This window comes from Uranotaenia lowii, chromosome 2 (genome assembly GCF_029784155.1).
Source record: "Uranotaenia lowii strain MFRU-FL chromosome 2, ASM2978415v1, whole genome shotgun sequence".
Taxonomy (NCBI): Eukaryota; Metazoa; Arthropoda; class Insecta; order Diptera; family Culicidae; genus Uranotaenia; species Uranotaenia lowii.
Window position 1 is genome coordinate 164,738,002 of NC_073692.1, and position 13,704 is coordinate 164,751,705.

General features: G+C 32.3%; 1 protein-coding gene across 1 annotated transcript in view; it reads left to right on the forward strand.

The window, feature by feature from the left end:
• Nucleotides 1–13,704, forward strand: part of LOC129748374 (uncharacterized) — an 814,549-nt gene that overhangs the window by 256,157 nt on the left and 544,688 nt on the right. The gene's annotated exons all lie outside the window — the stretch shown is intronic.

Consider the following 13,704-nt stretch of genomic DNA (forward strand, 5'->3'; position numbering starts at 1 on the left):
AAGGGGGGATGGTACTTCCTTTCAAGTTTATGCCTAACTCAAGAATTTACTACACAAATAAAACAAAATTTGGCATGGGATGATATTTCAATACGAGAAATTTTTCTATGTGAAACAATTCCTTTCTTGTAGGAGAATAGAATTGGGAATATATGTAGGAACGGAAGAGAAAAGCTAATATTTAACTTTTTTTTTTTTTACAAAATCCGAGAAATGGACAAAACTTAACATGGAAAATCATTTTGGTATGATTCCATGATTATCTGACACACCATCCTTCTTTCAGTGATAGGTACATAGGAGGAGGGAGGTGAGCCCAATACAATTTTGGTAGGATAAGTACTAAATTTAAGCTAACGAAGCCAACAAATGGGATCTAACATGGCATGGAAAGGTATTTGGTTACGAAATATGTTTCTACCATTGTTATAGACCCTTACGCTTTTTAGTGAAAGAGGAAAAAAGGAGTGGGCTCCGTACAAATTTTGCTGTAAAGCCCAACAGCTTATCAACCAATGGAACTTTATTCAATATAAGAGGATTTTAAAGACCACAACCTCCATTCAGCAGGGGATGATGGGAAGGACAGAGGGGGGGGGGCTCAATAATCAGTTTTTAGTATAAACCCAGAACATATCAAGCAAAAACAACCATATTTTATAAGTTAGATTGTTTGCGTACGATTTATTTGAGACCCTCCGAAGCTTAAAGAAACAGAATGAAATTATCAGAACTTATAGATCAAGATTCAGAAAATTAGTTCAAGTCATCTTTGTATTGCAATTCGAAACCCTGACTGCAGCTCTCATTTTATAGTGGTTGCTTTTGAATTTTGTTAGACTTTGATTCAAAATATTGCCAATAACACAATAAAAATTTGAATAATTTCTGAAAATATCATTTGTTTTTGATAGGTGTAGCAAAGAACACCGGGTCAGCTAGTTAAAAATAAATAAGAGTTTATAAACTAAGCTGAAGCGTCCAAGCGTACAATTGTTGTTTCCAATTATGAAATTCCGTGCAAATCGATTTGATTCCAGGAAACGAGTGATTGCTTTCAAGTTGAATCACAAACTTTAACATATAAACATTTGCTACACGTGGCAGCAAAAGTTTTCCAATATCAAACCGGAACTCATATGTTACTACAGGTCTCGAGAGAAGGCACAATTTTAATTACTGTTGACATCCATAGTTATCAAACATCCAATGGTTTGTTAGAGCATTCCAAATCAAACAGTTATTTGGATAGAAAAAAACTTTAAAAAGCATTTGAAATACTTTCAAATTACTCCACCTCAAAAATGGGGGAGAAATTTCAATCCACAAAAATCGCTTAATTTTTTTCGGCACTCATTTGACGAAAGTGCTTAAATTTCAACTTGCGTGGATAAAAACATCATCAAACACCATCAAAGCGCAGAATGTAGAGTTGGTTTTGCTCTGGCAAAAAAAGAGGCACTTCCAATGAATTTTTTTTCTCGCCATAAAATCAGCAGCCGTGGTCTTTTGTAAGAATGGAACCAGAGTAATTTTTTCTGTCGAGTTTCAGCAGGATGAGAAGGAACAGCCATCCAGTTTCGCGCTCATTCGAATATTATAATCTCACCACCCACAACCAGGCGGCTTGGCGGTGTAAAATTTGCCGCTCAACATTTTCCAGCCATGTGCAGAACCTCAAAGGTGAAACCGTACATAAATAGACTAAAACTCATTCACACGTGCCAGACTTGGAGTGTTCGTTATGGTGGAGCAGTTTTTTATTCGCTTAAAAGCGAACATAAATTGGCTCTGCTGAGCTGCCAAGCCCGGTGTATTCTATTCTGGTGCGGTTGTTCGTGTTTCGCCTATGGTTTTTCATTCAGCAGAAAAGGTGGTTTTCATTCGAAATTTCTGGCTTTGGTACTGTCACTCCAGTGGAGTTTCCTTTGATTGCATGTTAGAAGCGAAGAAGAACAAGCTTCAATTGATTATATGAACAATTTTTATGTTATTTCTTCTTAGTAAAAGTATTTTTTATGGGAGGTTAACACATTCGATTTCATTTTTCCCTCCCCTTGGTTCCCAACCTCTCCCTAGATTCTTCAAAATAGATTTGCAGACGTATAAATAGACAGTTTTCATAGCTGGTGATACTGCTGGTTACTTATCATTGTTTCAGAGTTTTTGTTGCTTGTAACGAAAACTGGAATAACAGATTTATGGTTGATGAAGAACCGACCAGGTTCTTTTTGTCGAAGGTACCTTGGGATGTGATGTTGGCGAATAAATCCTACCATAGGATCTATGGTTGCATACGGTAGATCCTACCGTCCACGTGATTTGTAATTTCCGGAATTTCGGGGTAAATTTGGCCTTTTTCGAATCCTGAGACCACACGGAATCACACTCGCGTATTTAAGTTAGGAAAAAAACAACTGTATTAAATTCAATAATAACACCACTTAATTTATTGTACTCTATATTCTTCTAACTTAAATTCTACGCAAAAAATGGTCGATGCCAAACGATGGTTGGACGATCGTGGCCGAGGATCAACTGCTTCGGGTGATCGCGCCAAAATCGTCGGGTGCTCTCGGCTTCTACTCCTGCTGCTAGTCGACGATCATTGTGTTCGCTCTTCGGGTCCGTTGAGTAGTAGCTCACCTTAGTGAGCTGGTGTAGTGCGGTGTAGTAGCTGACAGCTTCGATGAACGGGTCGAGGGGCTTTTGTATAAACAATGGTTGATCCTAAAAAGTATCTTACTGACATTCTTTTCTTTATCCGTTTATTATTCACCACTCTCTTTTATGAAACAAAATAAAATCTTGGGCCGAATTTCATCAAAAACATTTTTAGCGTAACTTTGAGAGTTTAAATTGATGACCATCTAATATGCATTTCAGAAATTTACGCTTCGTAATGAAATGTAGAGAAAACTTCTGTCGTTAAATTGTCTCTCATTATCCAACCTGCCAAAATTAACACCAGCAACTAGTTATAATTTGTTATTTGCTTAAACTTCTGAGCTTGTCTGAGCACTTTCATTTAATTTTTAATGGAATGAAAAATTAAAAAAAATCATATAAGTAAAATGTGAAGTGTACATAGCTTGAGTCTTCAAAAAAGTGTTAAAGGCGGTGCCGGTATTTAAATAAGTGTTAAATAGTCTTTATGATAAGTAATTTAAAATGCGTGTTCTGGCACTGCAGGCACTGTTCAGGCACTACAGAATCTATTTTTTATATCAATTTTCAGGAAACGGAAAGATATAAGGATTTTTTTTGTATATTTTGAAAACCGGGTTATTCTATTACGTTTCAGATCTTTTACCGCAAAAAATACAGGTACTGCAAAACAGAAATCAATTTTAAAATGGTATGGTAAAAGGGTTTAAATTCCAAAATTCTTTTACTCTCAATTCAAGGTAGAGTGAAAAAAACATCCAGAGATTCCAGCAACCAAAGATCATAAAAGAGAATCAAAATTATGTGTGATGTGTGTATAATGTGTTCATTCTGCGATTTTAGAACCAGTTAAGGATAATATATGTAATAATTTTTTTATCAAAGCCGTTTCAACAAGAAGGAATTTCTGCTTTGGCGATACACATTTGAATTTGACTCCAAAACTCCAAATAAAGGAAACAAAATTCATTTTTTTCTTCTTCGGTTAAAGAATTTGAGTACTAATTTTGATTTATTTTTAAGCGCTGACCCCACATTACTTTTTTTTCTCTTAGCTCTTGTTTCCGGTATAATTTTTGATAATAGGTTAAAATTCATGTGTTTTTTTAGTTTTGGAACAAATGTTATTGATAACAAAGATTTAGAAAATAAAAGTGTTAAATTTTCCCGAAGACCATAAATAATTGACTTTTTAGGATAAGCTTATAGTAATTTTCATTTTGTTTATTTTCATAAAAAACAATACATTTTGCGCGAAATCATCCACAAAATGAGCAAAACCAAGCCAAAATCCTAAATTAAGTTACTGTAATTCATTGTTTTTAGTCGAATGCAAATGTTTTGACTTGTTTCATCGAAATGCAGTTAAATACATTTTCTTGGAATTTTGATACTCAATTAAACTTCTTTGAAGTGACTCGATAAAAAACTATATCAAATGTGCTTTTTTTATCCGTTTATCTTGAATTTTATGAGAACTACCAGGATTTTTGACGGATTTGGCCAGATATTACCCGATTTTTTAGTTGAAAATTTTGAAATCGAATGCCCAGATTTGGCAAGGTTTTTGAGTTAAAATGTTAAGATTTGCTCGGCCCTGAAGCGTTTAGAAAAATTCTGATATTAATTGGATACTTTTTCATTCGTTTCAGATCGAAAAAAGATCTCGTATCAATTGTTCAAATACAAAATCAAATCAATTTAAATAAAACTCCAAAACCACATTCCACGAAATTCGAATAAGCTCCTTTAAATCCATAACAATTATTTCCTTACACCTATCACAATTGTTTGCTTCTTCAAACATTTAGTTAAAAAATAAAATGAGAATAATTAATACTTTATTGTGAGTCTTGCGCTGATCTGTAAAAGCTCAAAAAAAAAATTTGAAATAACTCATAAGTTTTTTTCATGATTTTGTTCTTAAGAGTTAAGTTGCATAAAAGGATATCGGAATATATCTATATATTTGGAAAATCAGTTTAGTATTCATGTCAAATTTATACAACCAAAAAATACCACTACCACTACCACTACCAATACTACCAATAAAATTCATTTGGATTGGAAACTAAATAAAGAAGTTTTTCTACTTAAAATGAAGCCAAAAGAAAAAGGAATGACGGATTACTTGGACATTTGCAATAGAAATGATACCGCAAAACGGGGTGATATTGATGACTTTTTTCTTTATTTTTCGGCACGGCGTGTTTCGCAGAATGACTTAAAGAAAAAAAATACAGTAACGCTAATTTTTGCATGGGTAGAAAGTAGAGCAGGCATGTCAAACTCGTTTAGGAGTGCGGGCCGCATTAAAAAATTTCTATGACGTAGAGGGCCGCAGCCAAAATCAGTTAGAAAACATAACATTTTAGTTTCGCGGAGATTAGATACAATACAATGGAATATAGTTAAAAGTAAACTTGGATTGAAATTTTGAGTTAAATTTTTATTAAAGCATTTAATATTAAACATCTTATATTATAATGCATTATATCTATTGTCTTGATGCTTGACATCTTTTCTAAGATTCTTGTTTATTAATATCAGGTTGAAGTTAATTTGTCACTGACACTTTCATTATTGATGATAAATTTGTATCAGATAATCTCGAACGATGAGAAGTTTTAATTGCTTTTATTATGGAAAAAACTCCTCACATACATAGGTTCTTGCAAACATAGCAAGAATTCTGGCAACAAATTTCCGTAACTCAACGTAGCGTTCAGGCAAATAGCTGTAAAAATTTGGTACAGCCACTTCAATGTATTTTGCTTTAATAAAGAATTGCACTGCAGCTTTATCAACTCTAGTTGCAAATTATCAGCAGCGCTTTCAGAAGCAAACGAAAATGGAGATACAAACAACGAAAATTCTTGTTCGTATGAATTAAAGTCAAGAAAACGGCTTTTGAATGCATCTAGTAACGATTCTAGGTGAAGTACGTATTTACCAAATGATGCAGCCTCATTTGATCTTTTCAGTTCTTGACACAAAGAGAAGTGCACAAGGTTTTCTTTGGAAATTTGGTTGATCCATAACAGTAACTTCGCTTGAAAGTTTTTTACATCATCACAAGCACTTATGATTTTTTTTTCTTTTCCTTAAAGTTTTAAGTTCAAATCTTGCATGTGGCTAGTGAGATCAACGGCAAATGTCAAATCCTGAACCCAGTCGTCTGTTTGAAAATGTTCAACAGGTTCACCTTTCATTTCCAAAAATAATATTATTTCCTCTCGTAGCAAAACAAAATCTTTTAAATATTTTGTGGCAGAAAAGCCAGCGTACTTTAAGCACATTTTGAAACTATAATTGCTTTGCGCATAATGCCTCTTGGTGAATAATACATTGAAAATGAGCAAATTTGAAATTGCTATCGGTCTCCCTTATTTTCGTAAGCAGTTTTGCACCATTAGTTGTATTAAAATCTTTATTCAGTACTTATTTCAGATTTTTATAATTTTATCTTTATACTTCTTTGAACGGATAAACACTACAACTTCCCAAAAAATATATGGAAAATCGCACAACAAAGAAACTTTGAAGCGTGCTATCTCGAAAGTAGCTTTTGTGCACTTATATCCCTTTGGCTCTTAAGGCCTCATATTGTAATAGCAATTGTTTACAAAAAACTGAACTTTATTTATCGACGTCAAGTTTCAAATTTAAAATCGACCTCTGAATCCGAATAGAAGTCACAAAAATATGTGCGAAGAGCAGTTTATTCGTCAGATTATAGAAAAAGATAATTTTATTAACCGTAGCTGAAGATATTTTTTAAAAACACAATTATTTTTTTCATTTTACAATCTTAATCACAAATTTAATCTCGGAAAATTTTTGATTATTTAGGATGTTCATTTTATTGGTTTTATTCACGCTTACGTACAGTTTCAATTTAAAAAATATAACAATATGTCTGTTGTTCCTTCGGTAAAACAGAAATAATAGAACCAAGATACTTGGAAGATATTTATGTTGTTTACGATTTGAGCATCGAAAAACCTTTGCAATAAGTAAAAAACTCTGCAATAAGTAAATTACATTCAACTCTAGTTTTTGCAGTAATATTTTACATAAAAATCAGTGGTGTTTTTTTTTTGTGACAATTTAAGACGGGGCTTCGCGGGCCGCATTGACCAAGCCCGCGGGCCGCATGCGGCCCGCAAACCCCCAGTTTGACATGCCTGAAGTAGAGGCTTTTCCGGATCATTTTCACCAAAAATTAAAATATTTTGTCGGTGACCCTCCATACAAAATATTGTTTTTGTAAAATTTTAATTCTTAAAAAAATAAATTTATTAAAAGAGTTTTTTAATTCCAGAGGTGGTTATTATCTAAATTTAAACCTTTAAATTAAACTCAATAAAATCATCAAAAACTTTGAAAAAAATTCAATTTTTTTTTAAACTGGTTACAGAGCTGTTTAAACATAAAAAATGCTTAAAAAGTATCTTCTCAACCTAAAATTTCAAAATTGGCTGGCAAATCCTGTCAGCAGTCTGAGAGGGTCCAATTATTTTAAATTATTAGAATTGTCTAAAATAATATGAGTCCATTCGAATCGATTATCTTTAGATTGTGATTGTGGCATGACTGGAGGAAATTTTATTTAAAAAAAACTCACTGATTAAAAAATTAGTAAACACTAGGAATCGCTATAACTTTTTTATGATAACGCTTATCGTGATGCGATCTGGAGTAGAAACGTTACCTTAATTTAAGCTTTGAAAAAAATAATACGATAATGAATATTGAAAAGTTAACGATACGTTAACAACAATTTTTGATGAGAAATAAGTTTTTATACTTCTCCAGAGTTAAATGTTTTAAAATTCCATTCGCACTTCAGACTCAATGCAAATCGCTGCAGCAGTTCGATCTAGCTTAAACTTGCCTTGTTACTGTCTTTTGATACAATAATTAGTATAAGCCGGGAGTTTCCTTAAACCTGTTTATTTTTAATTTTTTCCAGCCCAATTTTTGAAGCCCTGTTGCACTCTGTGATTCTTTCAATTTATTAAAAGAGCTATTATTACTGTTAAGGTTAAACAAATCTTAGCTTCTACGGTTTCCAACCCACAATATTACTTAAATAATCTTTCGAATACTTTGTTTTAAATAAAATTTCACAGTTTTTTTTTTGAAATAATTTTATTTAATGGTTGAATCTAGTTTAAACTGTGAAAAAGTTTAAATTGAAAAAAAAAATGCATTTCAAACATTTTGTCGATCTTTAATGTACAAAAAATAACAGTATTGCTGGCAAAATTGAATTGCAAATGATCGATAGCAAGCTTGCCTGCAGCGCGTAAGATTCATCATATTTTGTTCATCCTTTACTGATTTTATTTATTCTACTCTAATTCTTCTTTATTATTAAATAGAGCCATGATAAAGCATTAATATAACAGTAAAACAATCATCACTTCTACAATTTAATACCAATTATGGTAAAAACCATAAAAGTCATTGGTTTGAACTGTCCTGAGAAATAAATAAACACAAAAAAAAACTGGTCTAAGACCGTCGATGAAATTGAAATTTTTATTTCATCGTTTTGTTGATTATGAATCCGAGAATATCAACAGTATTTCAATTTATTCGCAAAAATGAAGTTCAAATGATTGATTAAACACATATTCACCATCAATATGAGAAAAAAAAATTAAAATTGATGTAATGTAGCGGAAGACAAACGGATTTCAGAGCAAGAAATTTAACTTTTGGCTAAATTTTATATTTTAAATTTTATTGAAAACTGGTCTGCTTAGACATGTTTAAATTAAATCTGAGGTAAACAAAACTCAAAAATGCCATAAACGAGTGGAATCATAAAAAAATAATTTTTATTTTCTAAAGTGCATAACCATATGCAGCAGAGCCTGCAAATATTGTGGAAATATTTCAAAGAACAATTTAAAAAAAGAAAAGATTTTTAATATTTTGCTGGAAACCAATCAAATGGGGTTGGACTGTTCTTATTCATGTATCATAATTTTTTTTAACCAGAATTAGTTCTCCAAGATACACACTAGACTGCTGCAAAAAATGGCTTTTTGTTCCAATATGTTTTTTCGATGCTTTTGGATCACCAAGCATCAGTGTAAAATTTGAGATAATTTGGTTGATTCCTGAGTTAGCGCAACGCATTTTAATTGTGTATGGAAATTTGCATGGAAGAAGAAATTTTGGCACATTAAATTATCCCGAAAATTCAAATAAGCTTGAAATGAAGTCGTTCTTTAGTTTTTGGTTTTGACTATTCTTAAGCTTTATTTTTTGCTAACATGACAAGCAGCTAAGGATTCAATGGAAAGAGTTATAACCATTTCAAAATAAAAAATCTGAATCCATTGAAAAATATTCAAAAATGGCAGACTTTGCTTGCTAGAGCTTTTAATGATTGCAAGAAATGTTTTTTCAAAAGCTATATAAATCAATAATTTCTCTGGCAATGTAAAGCAGTTTTTTGAGATTTTTTATTTCCATTCTTTTGTTACACAGCTTTCAAATATGCAGTCAAAAACGAAAAAGTTAAAAAAATTATTTTGAAAACAAAAATTTTATATATCGTTGAATATTTTTATGGGGTACAGTTAAGGTTTCTGCTTTATTCACATGAAATGTACTACAAGAATCAAGGAACATTTTTCATCCAAAGAGATGTTTTTTGGAACTTTCAGATCAACTCTGGCGATTTTTGAATTAAAATTTTTGGTTTTCCCATACAAATTTCCATACAAAATAAAAACTAATTCAGGACTAGATGGATCGCTTTCAAAATTTTTATTGCTATTTCTGGCAGCAAAAATATCCAAAAAAAAGTTATGGGAGGTGTAAAAATTTAAGAATTTGAAATTTCCATACAAAGCTTGCAGCGGTCTAATACACACATATGAATATAAATACAATTTGGAAAACACCAATTATGACAAGGATATTCCAAATAATAAAATTTTAAATAAAATGTTCACATTAAAATAAGTTTTTCAGATAGTCCAAATCGCTTATCTTTCCAGGCGTTGACATTTATTATTGTTTCAGAATAACGAAAACTTGAATATAAAAAAAAATTCAATGAAAAAAAGTTACTATTCCTTTGAACTGGAATAGTTTTACAGATAATAATTTCCAAATATGGACTAGGGTAAGTGAGCCCTATTTTGGCATGGTCTTTTTCTTGGCATGCCAACATGTCTTTTCATGTTTTTCAGGTCCAAATTGAGCTTAAAAAATTTTGAATATATTTTCATTGCAAAGAGAATAATTTGTTTCAAATCTGTGCATACCGAATGTTTTTGATTGTTTGTACTTTAATAAAGAAGTTAATTTTTTTCGATCTGCATCCGAGGAAATTATGTTGGAAATCACCGTATGAAAATCAGATGAACTCACCTTTCTAGTGCAACTGCTAGATTCACATGCGATTTCAAACGCGGACACTCATTTGAAAAATTTGCAATAAATACTCATGCTTACAGTTAAACTCGGCAAAAAATCAAAAAATACTAGAAAGACTAAAGAGTGAATATTTATTTCGGTTTTGAATAAAAATTTAAAACTAATTTTGTTCCTTTTCTTTGCATGCAACTTCAATCGAAATACACCACCAGTGTTGGAAGCTGGAAAAAATACATGTTCATTAAAGAGGTATTTTTGGGCTGATGTTTTCCCTAAAACTTCATTTAAAACTACGCACAAATGTTTTCATATTAATTTATTTATTTATTTATTTATTAAGTCAAACTATGTAGACTACAATAATTAAAACTACTTAAAACTAATGTAAGCTATTTTGTTGTTCTATGAAGTTGTTTTTGAATGCCTTTTTTAATTGTGTTTTGTTCATCGCTACGTCTATAATTTCACTTTGTAAATTGTATTTGTACATCATTTGATTAATAGGTTGATGTTTTGCATAGTCTTTGTCGTAAAGTTTAATGTAGAACAAATGTTTATTTCTTAATGGACGGGAGGGTGCGTAAAAATTTAGTTTTGAAAGTAATTCAGGACTGTTTATTCTTTGTGTAACAACATCATTTACAAATGCAATTTGGGAAAATTCTCTGCGTTTACTGAGAGGTTCTATATCAATAAGCTTACAACGAGATTCATACGATGGCAGAGGAAAAGGGGGGTTGTATGATAAGACCGTTGCTATCAACTTAAGCTTCGAAATAAGTTGGAGAACATAAGTGATTCGACTAACTAAAAGTCATATCCGAGCTTTGAAAATGCAAAAATCGCTATTTGGGAACCATGAATCGAAGGTACATTGGTATGCGTGCGAACAGCATTTGCATTGCAGTCTGCCGAGCAAAAGCCACGTGGTCTCCTACAGAACACAGTGGTTCGAAATATTAAAAAAAACTAAATTAAATTAAGCATCTCACAAGACAAGATGTTTTTTTTTATCTAAAAATGGTTAGATCGATGGCAATTTATGACTTTAGTATATAAAATACATAATTAATTGAGTTTTGGAATTGTTTTCAATTGCTTGGGAACCATATACTTACTCAGATTTAATTTTTTGGATATTTGTTCTAATTTTTTTCATGGAAACAGAAGTTGGAAGTTCAGGAAAATATCGTTTTGATTCCAATTATTCCTTAAAATAAAAGATGTGAGTCGAATTGAAAAAAAGTTTTAGCAGGGTTTACATTCTAACATCTATTAGGCGTGTCAAACCACTGGGCAACGCCCCGGGCATTGGAGATGGCTCTTGCCAGAAGCTCATAATCTCAGCAAACAAATTGAAAAGGGCGAAATTTTAAAATACCATTCAAGGAAATTTTTCAATTTCTTATTTTATGCAGGCAAACTCCACAATATGAAGATAGTTGTTTGGTAGTGAAAATCGCAAGTCTCCTAGAGTATTTCACTATCACTTTTGGTCTATAAAAACTCAAAAGGAATAATTTAAACAACGATTTATAAATGACAACACATCATGATGCACAGAACCATAGAAATGTTGTAAATGAGGAGGCTTAGCATTCCTGAATTTGTCCAGTTAGCATTCAAGTCAGGAAATTCTCAAAAAAAAAAACTGAGAAAATCAAAGCAATTTTTCCAATATTTGGATATTTCAATTCAACATTACAATACCACTTTCACAACAACCACGTTCAAGTCGTTTTTTTTAATAATTCGTTTATTTGACAAGGCTCAAACCTTTCAGTATTGTCGGATCCTTCACAGGAAACTTCGGACAAATTTAAAATTGAATTCAATCACTCGCGTCTGTTACCTCCAAAATTCGCTAATAGACTGGCTGTTGAGCATCTTTTCGCTTTGATGTTTCTCCCTCTCTTTTCAATAATCGCTCCAAAAGGATATTTACACGCTCTACAAAGAATATTCATAGTCAATCAAAGTTTACTCAAAACGTGCTTTGTACTGTTTTGAGATATATAATTTTGCGTTACATCTATATTCTACAAGTATTACTCACGTTCAAGTTGTATTTGATTTTTATTTTGATGAAATTGTCTCAAAAAACTTCTCAAAAATGATTAACTGTGAATTCTCTTTAAAAAATTTCGAAGAATGTGAATCAATCGGGGCCAGATACGAATATTTTACCTCAATATTCTGGCATCTGGACTACACAAACTTTTTTTTAAACTCTACGTTGAAAACCTGTGCTAGTCTAGATAAGCGCATGCCATCTAAAATTCTTTTCCTAGATTGATTGGCTTTATTCTGATTTTAGCAGTCCTTTCTAAGTAACTTACTGTATACATATTGGAGAACTTTTTTTAAGTGTTCAGTTTGCTTACAAAATATGTTAGTTTAGATTTCATCAAAGAGATTTAATGTTCATAAAAAAGAGAAAGTTCAAACCACTCGCAGACATAATTCGTTTCTGAATAGGTCCCCCTGATGGTTTGGTTGCCATTCATAAACCAATGATTCTTATTCATACACAAATATTCCGAAAAAACCTAAGGTGTTTATAATCATCACTTTGTTTAAATGAGTTAAAAGTTTAAAGTTTAAAAAATTTAAAAAAAATTGCAAAAATTCTGGACTTCCGACTTTTTGAAATGAAAGCTTACTTTGTGCTTCCCTTCCAACCAAATTTCATCAATGTTTTCGAAAGCCTTTTTGTTGTATGAGTGAAGCCCGGTGTTCCATCGTCGCATAGAACTTTACGCTCAGCTAACGTCATTCTGTCAAGGGCCTTATATTCCGAATAGCGAACGATTCTGTTAACTGTCAAATGAGCATTGCTGGTAAAGATCTATTGCACATTGCTGGTGGCCAAGAATCGGACCATCGAAACGGCAAACAATTGGTACGGCGGCCAAGTAATTGGAGCTCCGCACTCAATAGGAAGGTTGGAATGTTGAAAAAAAAAGGTAAACCCTGCCTTAGGTGCCAAGGTCGGGTACATTTATCCTATGTGGGAATATTTAAGGTTGATCAAAGCTATCCCGATGGTCAATGTTACCCCGTTTTACGGTACACCAATTGAGCTGTTCATTTGACAGCTTAGCGAATCTCTGATCGAAATGATGGCGATGAAAATTATGCATATTTATGAGGGCATAAAAATGAGTAAAGATAAACTTGACATCACCCACCTAAAAATAAGAGACACAATTTAATTTTTTTGTTAAGGAAGATAAAATTTCAACATCATGTGCAGTATTTCAAACTCCACGACCTATTGTGTTCTTTTCTCAGGCAACTGCACTAGAATAATGGACTTATTTTGGACCAGGGGTCCTATTTTAACCACCTTTTCTAGCTTGCTTGTTAATCATCTAGTAATGGAAAAGTATGTGCATTACCTGAACTACCCGGGCTATATTTGTTAAAAAATTTCATGATTAGTTGCTTTATAAGAGAGCTAGACAAGGTGGTCCAAAATAGGTCCCCAGGTCCAAAATAAGCCCTTTACCCTGCGCCTAGAAAGTATGTAGTAGACAACTAATTTAGATCTTGGCTTCCATTCGAGAAGAAACAGTAAACTTGACAAAATAAACACCTCGACAGGTAGCACCTCGCTAAGCACATCGTCAT